Consider the following 15,759-nt stretch of genomic DNA (forward strand, 5'->3'; position numbering starts at 1 on the left):
GTTCAAGCAAAGAAAATCACGGGCTCTTGCACTAACCGCCCCATCTCCATGACCCATACTCTGCTGACGGGCCTGAGCAGCGACTAACTGAGTCAGCAAATGAATAGTCTCTTTCACATCTCGGCCTGAATTATCTATTGGAGGAACTGGGGGTGCTAGAGCTGAGGTCGAGGCTCCTTCATGCTCATCTGAAATAGGCAACGAGTGAGAGGACCGAGATGGAACCTCATTTTGGGACTCACCCTTCTCTATGTCTGTCGACGGTACTCTCTTAGTCCGCTTTCCAGCCACTATCTTGCCCTTTTGGGCTGCTATAGATTTTCTCTTTACAGGCATCTCTATATTATATAACACACGGTTAAGGAAAAAGAAATCCGTATATCATAGCTCTATCGCACGATCTATGAAAAAAGAAGGTCATTCATTCCTAAATGCCCACAGCTTCCTATTTATAGGTGTGGCGCGCAACACACCCATAAACAAGACTCTACTGGACACAGTTCGCAGACACACCCTAGGATGGAACTGCTCGGATACCACCTTTGTCACGACCCAACAGGGGGGGGCATGATGGGAACCCGGAGCTAACCCACCGGGCACCTCTCATCATACTTCCACAATCATAACTTGGTGAGCCATGTGACCTACTCATAATTCTGGTGCGACAATGATACAAATCTTATCGGCAAGGTCACTTTTATATCAACATCATCAATCATGCCCATATACATATACACAAGCCGACGAGGCTAACAAAATGATATACAAAATATGAGCCGACAAGGCAAAGAGACATCTAGCTATACACAACTATCTACGAGCCTCTAAAAAGAGTATGCAACATCATAAAGACGGGACAGGGCCCCACCATGCCCATATGTATATACCCAAAAGAATTATACCAATAGCTGCAGCTCCGAATCAAACGGACCTCCTCTAAGCAATCTCTGGATAAGCAGCCTAAGGATCAAGTCTATCTCCCCATCCACCTGCGGGCATGACGAAGCGTACACAAACAAAAGGATGTTAATACGAACAATGTACTGAGTTAGTAAGGCATAAGTAGTAACATAATCATAGCATGAAAGACAACACGACATAGAAGAGTCGTGAGATAGGAAAGTCATATATATATATATATATGTACCGCTTGAAACGTCCATCATATTTACCTACCATTTTCTTCTAATGAAAACCTTCCATACGTACGAAAACATATATAGTGAGTAGTACCATACCCGACCATAGAGGTTCGGTGTCTCACATACCCGGCCATGGCAAGGCTCGGTGTTGTCCATACCCAACTGCAGTGGTGTGCGCACAATGAACATCATACCCGGCCATACAAGCTCAGTGTTACATAATGGCCATACATATATATACATACTTATGCACATAGGAGTACATAAGTAGCATCGACATCATCATCATCATCGTCATTTTCACTATATCTGTCCTTAGAGGATTGACTATTATAGGATGGAACCAATGATAGCATGAGAATATCAAGAACTATAAGCTTTAGTGATTCTAGGAATTAAGTCATCATGGTAGACATTATGGATTTCACGGGAAGGTATACGACAATGGGATCATGCTTTAAGAAAGAAGGGTTAGCCTTACATACCTTTATATCTTCTTAACTACTTAACGTTCAACTCCCAAGCTTGAGAAATCTACATTTAAAAGTATTGATACCAAGGTTATGTCTTAAAGACACTCTTAAGCTCAAACTAGAATAATTCATGAGCTAGCGAAAATTAGGCAGCATTTCCCCGATTTCATCTACCTGTACCTAATTCCAAAACTTCTCCCAAACAACAATGACATTATTAACAATACCATATTTTAGAGGCTTCATTCAAGTTACGTGTCATCTAATCCTCAAAACTCCTTTACAAGGTCATTCATAACAATAGCTACAACACAACACCATATTTACTTACATACCATAATTCCTCAACATCACTAGCATCACCCACAACAATATTATACTCATAGCATGCTAAGAATCATAATTCAAATTAACTTATAGCTAACAATATCCTCAAGTTCATACTTGAACTCTATTCTCACCTTTCTTCCTTCAAGCACATGGTATAACAATCAAACAACCTTAACCATATGTAAAAGATGTAAAATATTACCTTAATCACTCAAGAAAAAGTCTTGGATCAACTTATTCCACTAACGTGAAGTCTCCAACATCAACACCATAGGAAAAACTTAAGTTCCACAAACCCTAGCAAGCTTCTTGCACTTGAATCTCTTGATATTGGCCTCTTGATCCTTGATTTCACCTTAGATTTGTGTTGATATTCTTGGAGAAAGGTTCTAGGTATTTTAAGAGTTTGGGGAAAGTGGGAAATGATTTAAATGAACAAGGGTCACTCATATATAACAAAAAAAGAAAACTGACCCGACCCGGATCTACGGCCATTTATACGGTCCGTACAAATTATACGGTCCATATAAATGGACCGTATAGTCCCACCAAGGGTTCACCCTTCTCTACAATGGTTCTACGGTGAAGGTCAGTCAATTATACAAGCCGTATAAATTATACGGTCTGTATAAATGATCGTATAATCCACTTTTCCCTGAAACTTGTTCTCGAGGACTCGTTCAACCCCTAATCCTTATGGAACTTTATTGGTACTTTTAGAACACTTTATTAACTATCTAAGGGGCCCTATAGCTCCCCCTCAAGACATTACTAACAAATTATAGCTCAATTGTTGCGAAACCTTCCCAAACATGACTTACATTTCACTTCCTTCGATGAACTTAGTTTCACCGATTCATATGACTTCAAGATCTTATGGTACCCGCTTAAAGTTATCAAATACTCTCTTTAATCTCATAAGGACTTCATGTTCACCTTAAGCTCGCATTGGTCTACTCACAATGTAACAATCCGAAATCTCTGAGATGTAACATCACGTCACTCAAGTAAAAATCGAGCCCCACTCATCACAGTGTTTCCTCAAATATAATCAAGGTATCAACAGTGTACCATGAATGGATGAGAATGCGTGCAATGTATGTGTCAACATCAATAATCTGATCAATATCACAAGTACCAACATGGGTACGCCAACAACATATCAATGTCACAAGTACCAAAATGGGTACGCCATTAATATATCAGTGTCACAAGTGCCAACATGGGTACGCCAACAATACCAATATCACAAGTACCAACATGGGTACATCAACAATATTAGTGTCACAAGTACCAACATGGGCACGCCAATAATATCAGGAAAGACTACACGAGTCATATAGAAATCTATCCTCATATCAACATCAACCCGTAAGATACTACAATATCACAATCAAGATGGAACACCATATTTCAGTATCTACTAATAACACATGACATCAAGCTAACACAATAGAACAATCAAGTCACAAAACAACGGGGTGGTTAGCCCCAATCATACAACAGGGCCCACCCTAAGACAATATCCAACCTAACTTCATACCCGAAGGTTTACATGTTCACTATACGAAGTCTCACCAAGGGTAAGCCATAACCTACCTGGATGGCCGAACCACATTACACCAACAATCACTCCTTAGACTTTCCGTTCATTGAGCTTCAAGATCAAGAAAGTCTATTTATAATCGAAATCTAGACTAGAAATCATGAAGATCGATACCCATACTGCTATCATTCAATTTGGGTCAAAAAACAACCCTAGGATTTGGGAAAATAGGGCCCACAAGGGCAAAACGGAGAATTCAGGGGTAAATATAAAATTAAACACTAGGTGATTAAGACCCAACAACTATTTGCTAATTTAACTCATGGAATCCCCTAATTTCAAAATTGAAGAAAAAACCCCAATTTTGGGTATAAACCCTAACTCCTTGATTTAAGAATTCAACTCAAATGATCAATAACCTTAGATTCATCAAAATCTAGCATAAACTCCATCAATTTCATCATTAATAAGCCTATATAAAAAATCCATCAAAACCCACTTTTAATCTTCCACTACAAAGGAACTGATAAGGAAGAAGGAATTCTAAGATGATTAGGATTAATGAAATAGCAAGAGGATTAGGGGAACTTACCACCAAGAACCTTCAACAATAATCTCCAAGAACAGATCCCAAGAGCTCTATTTTCGTAATTGTTACACCTCAGAAATTTCCTCGTGAACGTACAATGAATAGATTAGCGAAGAAGACGGGTATATGATGTTTTAATAAGAAGGGAACGACGTTTGACGACCTTAAGTAAGATTTCAAAAGCAATGGAAACAAGAGATAGGTTATGCTCCACAATGGGGCTTCTTACTTCCCAAACAGATCCTCCTACATCTATATATAAACGCTGGTTTATCAAGAATACGCAAGAAAAGCACTTCGAAATGGGTCATTCATGAGTGAATAGTGTTATGGTTGGATGGTAGTTGGGTTGAATTATGAATGTTGGAATGTTGTGATTATGAATACGTTATAAATGACATTTAGACCATGAAATAAGTATTATATATGAGGAAACGCGATAGTAAGCTATAACCATAAATATGGAGAAATTGAAGACAAAGTACTCATAAATGTTCATAATATAATCGGGGGTTTACGACCTTACGTCACCCCGACATAGCCATGGTTGTCTTCAAAGTCTAATGTATGCTCCTAACGCTAAATGTGAAATGATGTAAAGTCATGGTATGTCTATAAGATGATCAATAATGCTAGCTTATAATATGCCTATGTTATGTATGAACATGTCAAGCTATAATAAGATTATGATACATTCATGAAATGTGCCATAGTGATGGGTAATGATTGATTATATGATGATGAAATTCCACCGCGCCAGAATGGCCGGGCATGTCACCGCTAAGGCGGGCTGCGATGTTACACCGAGCCTAGAGGGCTGGGCATGATCACCACTAGTGGGCGGCATATGATGGTTACCTGGACGCGGGATAACGATGAGATATGTGATGTGACGAGACATGTGATGTAACGAGATATGTGATGTGACGGGATATGTGATGTGATGATATATATACCATGATTATGTGAAATATGATATATGTACGAAAGGTATTAGCCTATGACACTCTTGTAGGTTATATCTTTCTCTTATGGCTCATGATCCTCCTATTATATTTATTTCATTCTTGCCTTACATACTCAGTACAATGTTCGTACTGACGTCCGTTTTCTTTAGACGCTGTGTTCATGCCCACAAGTAGGTAGGGAGGAGAGCTTGACCCAGGTTCGTAGTAGTTGTCAGCCGATTGCAAGAACTCCTTTGTTGCGGAGGTGCTTGATTACTCTTTTGTACATATTTGTATATGTTGGGCTCGACGGGGTCCAGTCCCGTCTATGCATTTTGTACTTCCTTAGAGGCTCGTAGATACACAGTGTGGGTTATGTGGTCAGATAAAGTCACTATGGTATAATTGTATATATATATATATATATATATATATATATATATATATATAGCCTAAAGGAGTTATGTATATGAAACTATTTATGTTTACAAATGAAACCTGACTTTCTTATGGTTTGAGTATAAAAATCGATAAAAGAGCAGTTAATGAGCATGATGTAGAACGAGCGGTGCTCGGTGGTTAGCCCCGGGTACCCGTCGCGGCCCCTAGCTGGGTCGTGACAAAAGTGGTATCAGAGCAGTTCAGTCCTAGAAAGTGTCTACGAGCCGTGTCTAGTAGAGTCTTGTTTATGGTGTGTTGCGCGCCACATCAATAAACAAGAGGCTACAGGGCATTTAGGAAAAATGACCGTCTTTATTCTCATGAGATCGTGCGATAGAGCCGTGTATAAGATTTTATCCTCCCTAATAGTGTGTTGTGATTTCAGAATGCCGCCAAAGGGAAAGGCTACAGCCGCCCAGAAGGGCAAGACTATGGCAAAGAGGTGGGTTGAAAGAGGGCCTCCGATGAATATAGAAGAAGGAGAATCACATAATGAGGTCTTGTCTAATACTTCCTCTACCCCGCCTAATGTGGAAGAGCAAGGAGGAGCTCCGGCTCCAATTCCTCCACCAGTTGCTTCGGGTCAACAAATGACCGAGGCCATTCAGTTACTGACACGATTGGTTGTCGCTCAGGCACAACGACAAAATGTGGGTTCAAGTGATCGGGCAGCAAGTACCAAGCCCCGTGATTTTATGAGTCTAAATCCTCTGGAATTCTTCAGGTCAATGCCGGATAAAGACCCGCAAAGTTTCATAGATGAGATGTTGAGGACATTGAAGATTGTCCATGCCTCCAAAACTAAATCCGTGGAGTTGGCATCTTATAGACTCCGGGATGTGGTAGTTTTATGGTAAAACAACCGGGTATTATCAAGAGGAGAGGATGCGCCTCCTCCGGTTTGGCAAGAATTCGTGGATGCATTTATTCGTCGCTATTTGCCACCCGAGGTCCGCCGAGCTAGAGCGGATAGATTTCTAAATCTGAGGTAAGGAAATATGAGTGCCCGGGAGTATAGCATGCAATTTAATTCCTTGGCTAGATCTGCCCCGACTATGGTGGCCGACATGGGAGATCGTGTAGATAGGTTTGTGAGTGGCTTGGGGCCACATTTGTTCAAGGATTGCTTGACGGCCTCTTTGCAAGAAGGGATGGATATTTCCCGAATACAAGCCCATGCCCAGAACTTAGAGGAACGACAACAACCACAAAGGGGTGATCGCGACAGTGATAGAAGACAAAGCAAAAGGGCTAGATCTATGGGCATAGGCAGTGATTATAGAGGGGGATCGAGGCAGACCTATTCCCGACATTCAGGCCAGTCAGCGACTAGTGCGCCTCCAAGATTCGCGGATAGGGGATTTGATCGCTCTTTTCCTTCGGGACAGGGTCAGAGTTCGAGAGCTTCGGGTTCTCAGTTTGGGGGTGATTACAGTCAGAGGAGACCACAAGTTCCACGATGTAGCCGGTGCCGGAAGTTGCACTCAGAACCATGTCGTCAGGACACGGATGTTTGTTATGTTTGTGGACAGACTGGACATTTGATGCGAGATTGTCCCTCGCGGTATAGTAGAGGTGGGGTTCAGCCCACAGGTTCAGCAGCAGGTTCTTCCTCAGCGCGCCCGGCAGGGCAGATGTTACACCTCGGAAATTTCCCCGCGAACGTACAATGAAAAGTTGCAGGTTTGCACTTTGACCCAGTTGGTCGTAAAGTGGAATACGGCCCGTAAAGTGATTTACGTACCGTAAACTGCTATCGTCCTCCAACCTTTCAAAAATTTCAACTTTCTGTCAAATGCTTCAAATGTTTAAAAATGACTTGGAATACGGACCGTAAATCGAAATACGGCCCGTAAACTGAGTCGTAAATTGCCATGATCTCCAGCATGCCTTTCTGGTTTTGATATGCTTAAATACGGTCACGAAGGACGGATCGTAAACCAGAATAAGGCCCGTAAATTGGGTTTATGACCACTGTACACCTCAGTCACTGTTCATTCCGGAATAGATTTTTAAGTCATTAAAAAGAGACTCAAGCTCATTCAAATCATTTCATCTTCACGATATTTCTCTCTAGAAACTCCTAGAATACTCTTTACTCTTCAATTACAAGAACTCAAGGGAGATTGGTGATCAATTACATGAGACCCACGACATCAAGTGTGAAAATCACACTAAAGTTCATCCTTCTCAAGAAAACCCAAAAGGAGTGAAGTAGGGTTTTGGTGCTAGAGGAGTAAATCCATTCAAAGCTTGTTCAACCATCATCTAAGGTAAGTTTCATGACCATTTCATGTTGTTTAAGGTATTGGAAGGTTAAGATACCCGAATTGTAGAAAAGCATAGCAAATGGGTCATAAATGAGTGAATAGTGCCATGAGTGAATGGTAGTTGAATTGTATCATGAATGTTAGTGTGTTGTGAGTATGAATACGTTATAAATGACATGTATACCATGAGATAAGTGTGATACATGAGAAAATACGATAGCGAACCCACAACCATAATTGTGGGGAAAATGAAGAGAAATGGTGGATCGTGGTCATTGTATATGAATGATGATTGTTGATTGCTATATTGTAATTGTTGTTGTGGGTGTTGGAAGTTGATATGAAATATGGGAAAAGTAATATAAACAAAGGAAGTGCTGCCCAATTGTCTCTAGAAATAGTAGTGCGTTCTTATAGTTGATTAACTAACGTTAGTACGAATCCTCTTTTGAAGGTAGAGGCGTGACATTGAAGGAGAATAAACGAACGCTAGATTGCTTAAACGAGGAAGGTATGTGAGGCTAGTCCCTTCTTTCTAATGGCATGAATCCTATAGCGTAACTTATTTCTTATCCATGAGCCTATGTCTATAACTAGCTACACAAGGTAATGAGTCAAAGTATAAAAAGTCTAATGATGTTATTTATCGCTTACACTCACCTTATATGCTAATTCCTTCAAGGTGAGGTAGAATGTCCATGATTGTTCCATAATGCAATCGGGGGATCACGACCTTACGTCACCCCGATAGAGTATGGTTGATCTTGAGCCTTATGTATGTATTATGATAAGCTAAGCATATTGTGATGTGCATATGATGATATTACTATTACACCGCGCCTATCTGGCCGGGCAGTCACCGCCAAGGCGGGCAGCTATATGATACACCATGGCCAAATGGCATAGGCAGACACCACTAGTGGGCCGCATGAGATGTTACCCCGGACACGAGAGGCTGGACGCAGGCTCATGTTATGATTATCACACCAATCCGATATGGACAGGCAGTTTATACATGATGCATATATGATATGATATGATGATGAGCATGAGTAAGACAGCATGATTTATTTTCCTATACTTGGCAGTTAGATTCTGATGTTCCATATGAGTATCTTCTTTATATCATTGTCTTACTTCATTGTTTATGCCTCTCATACTCAGTACAATATTCGTACAGACGTCCGTTTTCTTTGGACGCTGTGTTCATGCCCACAGGTAGACAGGGAGGAGAGCTCGATCCAGATCCGTAGTAGTTGTCAGCTGATTGGAAGCCCTCCATTGTCCCGGAGGTGCTTATGATTATTCTTTTGTGTATATATAGCCATGTATATGTATTTCTTTGGGCACAACGGGGTCTTGTCCCGTCCCTATGTTCAGTACTCTAGTAGAGGCTCGTAGATACGCAGTGCGGGTTAGATGGTCTCACGAGATCACTACTGTATACATATCTATATTATTTTAATAGCCTAAGGGAACATGTACACGAAAGTATTTTATGTTTTCATACGAAATATGATTTTCCTCCGCTATGAGTATAAAGATGATAAAAAGGGCATTAAATGAGTAAACTGAGCGACAGAGTGAGCGGTGCTCGGTGGTTAGCCCCGGGTACCCGTCGCGGCCCCTAGCTGGATCGTGACAAAAGTGGTATCAGAGCAGTCCGGTCCTAGGAAGTGTCTACGAACCGTGTCTAGTAGAGTCTTGTTTCTGGTGTGTAGCGTGCCACATCAATAGACAAGAGGCTACAGGGCATTTAGGAAAAATTGACCCTCTTTCTTCTATAGGATCGTGCGATAGAGCCATGTATAAGATTTTATCCTCCCTAATAGTGCGTTATGATTTCAGAATGCCGCCAAAGGGAAAGGCTATAGCCGCCCAGAAGGGCAAGACTACGGCGAAGAGGCGGGTAGAAAGAGAGCCTCCGGTGAATATAGATGAAGGCGAATCGCATAACGAGGCCCCATCTAATACTTCCTCTACCCCACCCAATGAGGGAGAACAAGGAGGAGCCCCAGCTCCAATTCCTCCGCCGGCTGCTTCGGGTCAACAAATGACCGAGGCCATTCAGCTATTGACACAGTTGGTTGCCGCACAGGCACAACGACAAAATGTGGGTTCAAGTGACCGGGCAGCAAGTACCAAGGCCCGTGATTTTATGAGTTTAAATCCTCCGGAATTCTTCGGGTAAAAGCCGGATGAGGATCTGCAAAGTTTCGTAGATGAGATGTTAAGGACATTGAAGATTGTCCATGCCTCCGAGATCGAATCCGTGGAGTTGGCATCGTATAGACTCCGGGATGTGGCGGTGTTATGGTACAACAATTGGGTATTATCAAGAGGAGAGAACGTGTCTCCTCCGGTTTGGCAAGAGTTTGTGGATTCTTTTATTCGTCACTATTTGCCACCCGAGGTCCACCGAGCTAGAGCGGATAGATTTCTGAATTTGAAGCAAGGAAACATGAATGCCCTGGAGTATAGGCTGCAATTTAATTCTTTGGATAGATATGCCCCGGCTATTGTGGCCGACATGTGGGATCGTTTAAGAAAGAGCACAATTGTTTATGGGTAACAATGATATGAAAAGAAAGATTATGTAAACTCTTACGGGAAGTGGATTAAAATCAAAATCAAAATTAGCATCTGTTTGACTTGGCTTCTCTTAATTATTTTCGATTCATTTGTGCTTTAATTTGACCATTGTTTTTTTAGTTGATTTACTAAAATTAAGACTTATTATTTTGTAGTTTTAATCATAGTTGTATGATCCTATACCATAATGTATTTAAGATAATGTCATTCCACTCAAATAAATTAATTTTACTGCTAAAGTTTGTACTTAAAAAAATAGAAAAGATATACTCCAAGATTTCTAAAAAAACATATTTTGAGTCAAGAAGAATCTTTCACACATGTTATTAATTTATTCTAAAATATAAATATTGTTCACAGTTATATATATTTGAAAATTATTTTTACACTTTTACGTTATAAATAAGATTTATTTGTTCTATAAGTATAAATGAATATGTTAGAAAGAGAAAAAGAATCATAATATTCAAAAAGAAAACAAGAAAAAAGTTAATAATTTAGAGGATAAGAAGGTACTTAAAAGGTTCAATTGCGACCAGAGGGGTGGGGGCGGAAGTGGGGTGGGGGGTGTCAATATATTGTTCAAAGTTAGGAAAGGTGTTCGATTTTTAAAGTAAAATTGAAAGGTGAAAAATATTTTCACCAATAAAAACTATGATATAATTTTAAGCAATAGATAAAATAAAACTATTACTAAAGGACTAAAAGAAATTCTATATCTATTTAAGGAACTAACATGATATTCTAGCTCTATATATAATTCGACTTTTCTAATTTCATAGAAATTTTTTTATAAGTACATTGCACTGAGAAAGAAGATGATAATTGAAATTTTGTTTAAGAAATATGATCCATTATACTTAAATAATCCATATAACAATTTGTCATAATTATATTTTTTTTAATATTTTCTGCGCATCGCGCTGTCACACCCCTTTTTTTTTTTCTTAATAAAAATAAATTTGATTTTGATTTGTTTTTAGATTTATTTAAAAGGGTTTTTCCAATTAAAGTGACATTTTGAGAAGGGATTATTTATTCATTACAGAGTCGCCACTTGGAATTGAGTTTTGGTGTCCAAGTCACCTTATTGAATCTCTAATCAAAGGAAATGACTCTTTATTTTTGGTCTGCGAAAACAAAAGTCCGGGTAAGGAATTCTGTTGACCGGGGAGAAGGTATTAGGCATTCCCCAAGTCCCGTGGTTCTAGCACGGTCGCTTTTATCGACTAATGTTGAGCTTAAACCAATCTTGGATAAAATCATGTTTGCCTTAATTCTAGTTTGCCCAATTAATTCGCTTTGAACATAATGACTTATATTTTTGGCCATGCCTCACTCCCTCATATGTATTCCTTTCGCTCTTTTCCTTTTATTATTTTATGGGACAACAAGATTGAAATAATTCACATCTCATCTCGATCATCTCTAACTTATTTAATTGGGTCTTAAAATGGACCATTAACATAATTACCCCTTAAATTAATTAACTATAAACTTTTATACCTTAGCAGGAATGGGCTGTCGACTACATCTTAAATTTTTCTTAAAATTAAAATCACTTGTATGCCTTCAAATCAGAATAAAATCGTTCACGTGCAAAACTTGAATAATGAACATATTTACAAATAACTTGGAAATATTAAAACAAGATAGAACTATGAGTGTAAATCCATATCAAATATGCTACTAACTATCATTGGATACTTATTGCTAATACCTAAATCTTTCATCATAAAATGAAACACATATATAACACCTCACACAAGGACATGATTTCCATCAAAATGTACGGCTCAAAGCGAAGATACCGATTTAAAATTATTTGTATTAGTACACGACTGAATCAAAGGACTGTAAATCAAGATGAACATTTTAATGGCATGCTTACCTAATATCAAAGAGAAAAACTATCTAAGACAACTAAATACCTCCAAGAATCAATTTTTGAATCATTTTTAAAAAATAGCAAAACATCATCAGCATTATAGCATGGACTAAAATACTACACCATTTAATTTATAAATAAAATTATCCGTATACACAAATTTACTTCAATCAAAACAAAGAACATAAAGAAAAAAAAGACTTAAATGTGGATTCTTCGTTCATCTATTAAACTCCATTTATCCACATAAATACTTCAATATCTCATATTTTCATTATAAAATATATATTATAAGCATATATATTTTCCTAGTATATTTTCTGTGTATATTTACATGTAGGATTTAATTTATTTATTTATTTCACTTATATAACATGTATTATATACATTATTATATCATGTATATATCCACTATTATAGTATCATTTATATATTTATTCTACGCATATATTTGACTATAACGTGTATAATACTGTGTATATAGTTAATTTATTAACACTACAAGTTTGGAATTCTACCATTCTCATTCTAATTCATGGAAGAAATTAAATTTCAATGCTAAACAAAGGGAACTGAGCATTCAAAGGCTAACCATTGATGTTATCATAAACTTTTAAACTCAAAATGGAATAAACTATTAGTGATGTTAGAAGAAAGCTCTAACCTAACGTGTTACTAACAAATTTCAGAACCATTAAAACATGCGCACGAAAATAAATAATTTTATACTTAACAATCTTTAAGAGCACTAACAAGACCATTGAATAATATATATATATATATATATATATATATAAATATTATGTTTGAGTAATTACTTACCTGTTGTTATGAATCTATTACTCTTAGTATATGGTTATTCTCTTAATTTCTTAATGAACTCGATGGATTAACCTGTAAATTCCTAGGTGTTTGAAAGGCCGTTTTAATGTCCAAATGATAAAAGGACGATGTTGGCCATGGTAACCGGGGTGTGGTTAAAGAAGACGGATATTAAGAACCAAGATTAAGAGAAAGATATGAACAGTGTAATAAAGATTCATAACTAAAACAGATTTTTCTAAAAAAAAAAAAAAAAAAAAAAAAAAAAAAAACGAAAATTATAAAAATTGGGAGAATAGGCAGAAAATAAGAAAAACACCTACATGATAAGAAGATTCAAGGAGTGAGGAAGTACCGAGTAGGATTGTTTAACATATAAGCTAAAAACCACAATACCATATTTCTATCTTTCTTTCTACAAAAATTAAAACTTATATATTTAGGACTTATATATCTATTGAAACAAAAAATATAACCCCCTATCCCATTTTGGTATCAGAGCGAGAAGATTTTTTGACCTAAATCTGTATTTTAAACCCATATTTAGACAAAAATATAAACTAGTTTTTACTAACAAGACCATTGAATAATATATATATATATATATATATAACTAAAATATGATAAAAAAGTACTATTTATCTAAAAATGTATCTCCATACTTAAGCAAAGAAAATGGATTCGGGAGACTCCAGCATATTCAACTGCAATTTAAATTTGAACTCGAACATATATAAGTCCCGAACTATTAAACATCAAAAGATATTATCCCATGTCAAATGATTCTTCAACAGAACTTTGATTCATCTAATGTATCGAAATAGAAAAGTAATACCGAAAACGAACCTTCAAATTCTTTTCGATCAATAACAAAAGCAACGTACAATCTACCGAGTTCCAAGGCTAACAAAAGCTGATTTTCAAGCCCGCGAACTCGAAACAGCGAACAAAACCTCGAACTCAATTTCCAAACCAAACCTTTACGGAGCTGGTATTTTTTTTCTCTTTGCTCTCAATGTATTTTTTTTTTTACTGTGTCTTTTGCTCTCTTTGCTTACTGTTTTTTTGTTTTTTGTTTTTTTGCTTCTGATGTGTTTTTTCTCTACTATTGCTTCTGATCTGTGTGTCCCGTATATGTGTTACTGGGTATATATTTATATGGATGTGTGTGTGTGCTGTGTCTTAGGAGTGTGTGTGTGTTTGTTGCATAAAAAAAGGGATTGGAGGATAAGGAGGGAGAGACGTGAGTTTAAGGGGTTGGTTTTGGGTGAGAGACGTGAGGGTGAGGGTAGTAGGTTATAGGGTTTGTTTTGGGTTGAGAATTATCAGACGTATGGTGTAGGGATTTTAGGATTAGTGGTAAAGTTATGTTATTTGGTCCTCTTTTTTTTTTTTTTTTTTTTGGTTTATTAAAGTTAAATAATTTAAAAATATAAGGATAAGAAAATTAGCTAATTATTTCTAAACCAATGAAATATAGAAAAAATTAAATAGCTAGTTCATAGTAAAAGAATACTAAAATCACTAGTTTATTTATTAAACCCAATTTAGAAGAAAACTTTTTTTTTTGCAAATTTCTTTTCTCTTAAAAATAAAATGAAAACAAGATTTATTCTAAAATGTGACTCTATTTTTAAAGTTTTCAATTTTTAAAATAAAACTAACTAAAATTGACATAAAAATCAAAATATCTAATCTAGACCTAAAAGAAATATTTAAAAGCTAAACAGGGTGTAAAAACTTATGTTCGGTCAAAAATTAGGTGTTTACAGAATGTCCCTCTTTGCTTGGAAACATGAAGAGTTTTCAAGCAAAGAAGTGAACACTGTGACTAATTTTTGACCTAACCATTATTTGAAAGACGAAAAGAAATAAAAGAAAAGGATGTGACCGAGTCCTGGTTTTGGGCATCCTACATATCCCGGTTTATAAGGGAATCAGGTCACGTGTAGTTCAAGTGAGTAAAAGGATGGAAGGATGAGTTGGAGAATCGAGTGAGGTCCCGTCGAGGTTCCGGTTCATGGCTCCTGTTATTACATAAAAAGAAAGAAAAATACAATAAACGATGAAAAGAAATACAAGGTCCTATTTACTCTACTTGTCTTGAACCTTCCTTTAAACCATCACTTGGATCTTCAGCTATCACCTCACCTTCTTTCGGTGGGTACCTTGATCTCAAAGTATGACCTTGAAGTTAGAATTCGAGACTTCAACTTGCAACTTGGAATGAGTTGTTGATGCTCTTCCGAATAATAGTTCGTAGAATATTCTTGGATGCTTGTTTCTTGATTAGAAGTTGAAAAGATGTATCTTGAGACGTTGGGCTGCCTTATGTGTCAAAGCTAACCCTGGCTGCCTTCGAGATTTGAACATTCCTCTTTCTCTGACCCAATATGGAACTTCATTCTTGAATATCAATTTTGTGCTTGCGGGAGAACCTGCAAGCCATCAAAGACAAACAAGACAAACAAAATTTTTCTGTCCCAGTTTGTACCAGGAAAATTTTGTGAGTGTTAGCAAAATCATGAACCACTTGGGACTGTATTCTGAGGTAGCCAATCTGAAATTTAAAAACATGACTTTATTTTGAGGTAGTTGACCGGAAAAAAAAAGTTACTTTATTCGGAGGTAGTCATCCTAAAATTTAAATACATGACTATATTCTGAGGTAGTAAACCTGAAATTTAAATACGTGACTGTGTTCGGAGGTAGTCAACCT

The 15,759-nt window shown here is 37.4% G+C and overlaps 1 long non-coding RNA gene across 1 annotated transcript; it reads right to left on the reverse strand.

Annotated features, from left to right (window-relative positions):
* Nucleotides 1-671: 671 nt before the first annotated feature.
* Nucleotides 672-14,992, reverse strand: LOC132633837 (uncharacterized). Its single transcript, XR_009579860.1, has 2 exons — nucleotides 13,887-14,992; nucleotides 672-989 (listed from the first exon to the last, which is right to left on the reverse strand). It is a non-coding gene; the product is annotated as an uncharacterized LOC132633837 (long non-coding RNA).
* Nucleotides 14,993-15,759: the final 767 nt, after the last annotated feature.

This window comes from Lycium barbarum, chromosome 3, assembly GCF_019175385.1.
Source record: "Lycium barbarum isolate Lr01 chromosome 3, ASM1917538v2, whole genome shotgun sequence".
Classification (NCBI taxonomy): domain Eukaryota; kingdom Viridiplantae; phylum Streptophyta; class Magnoliopsida; order Solanales; family Solanaceae; genus Lycium; species Lycium barbarum.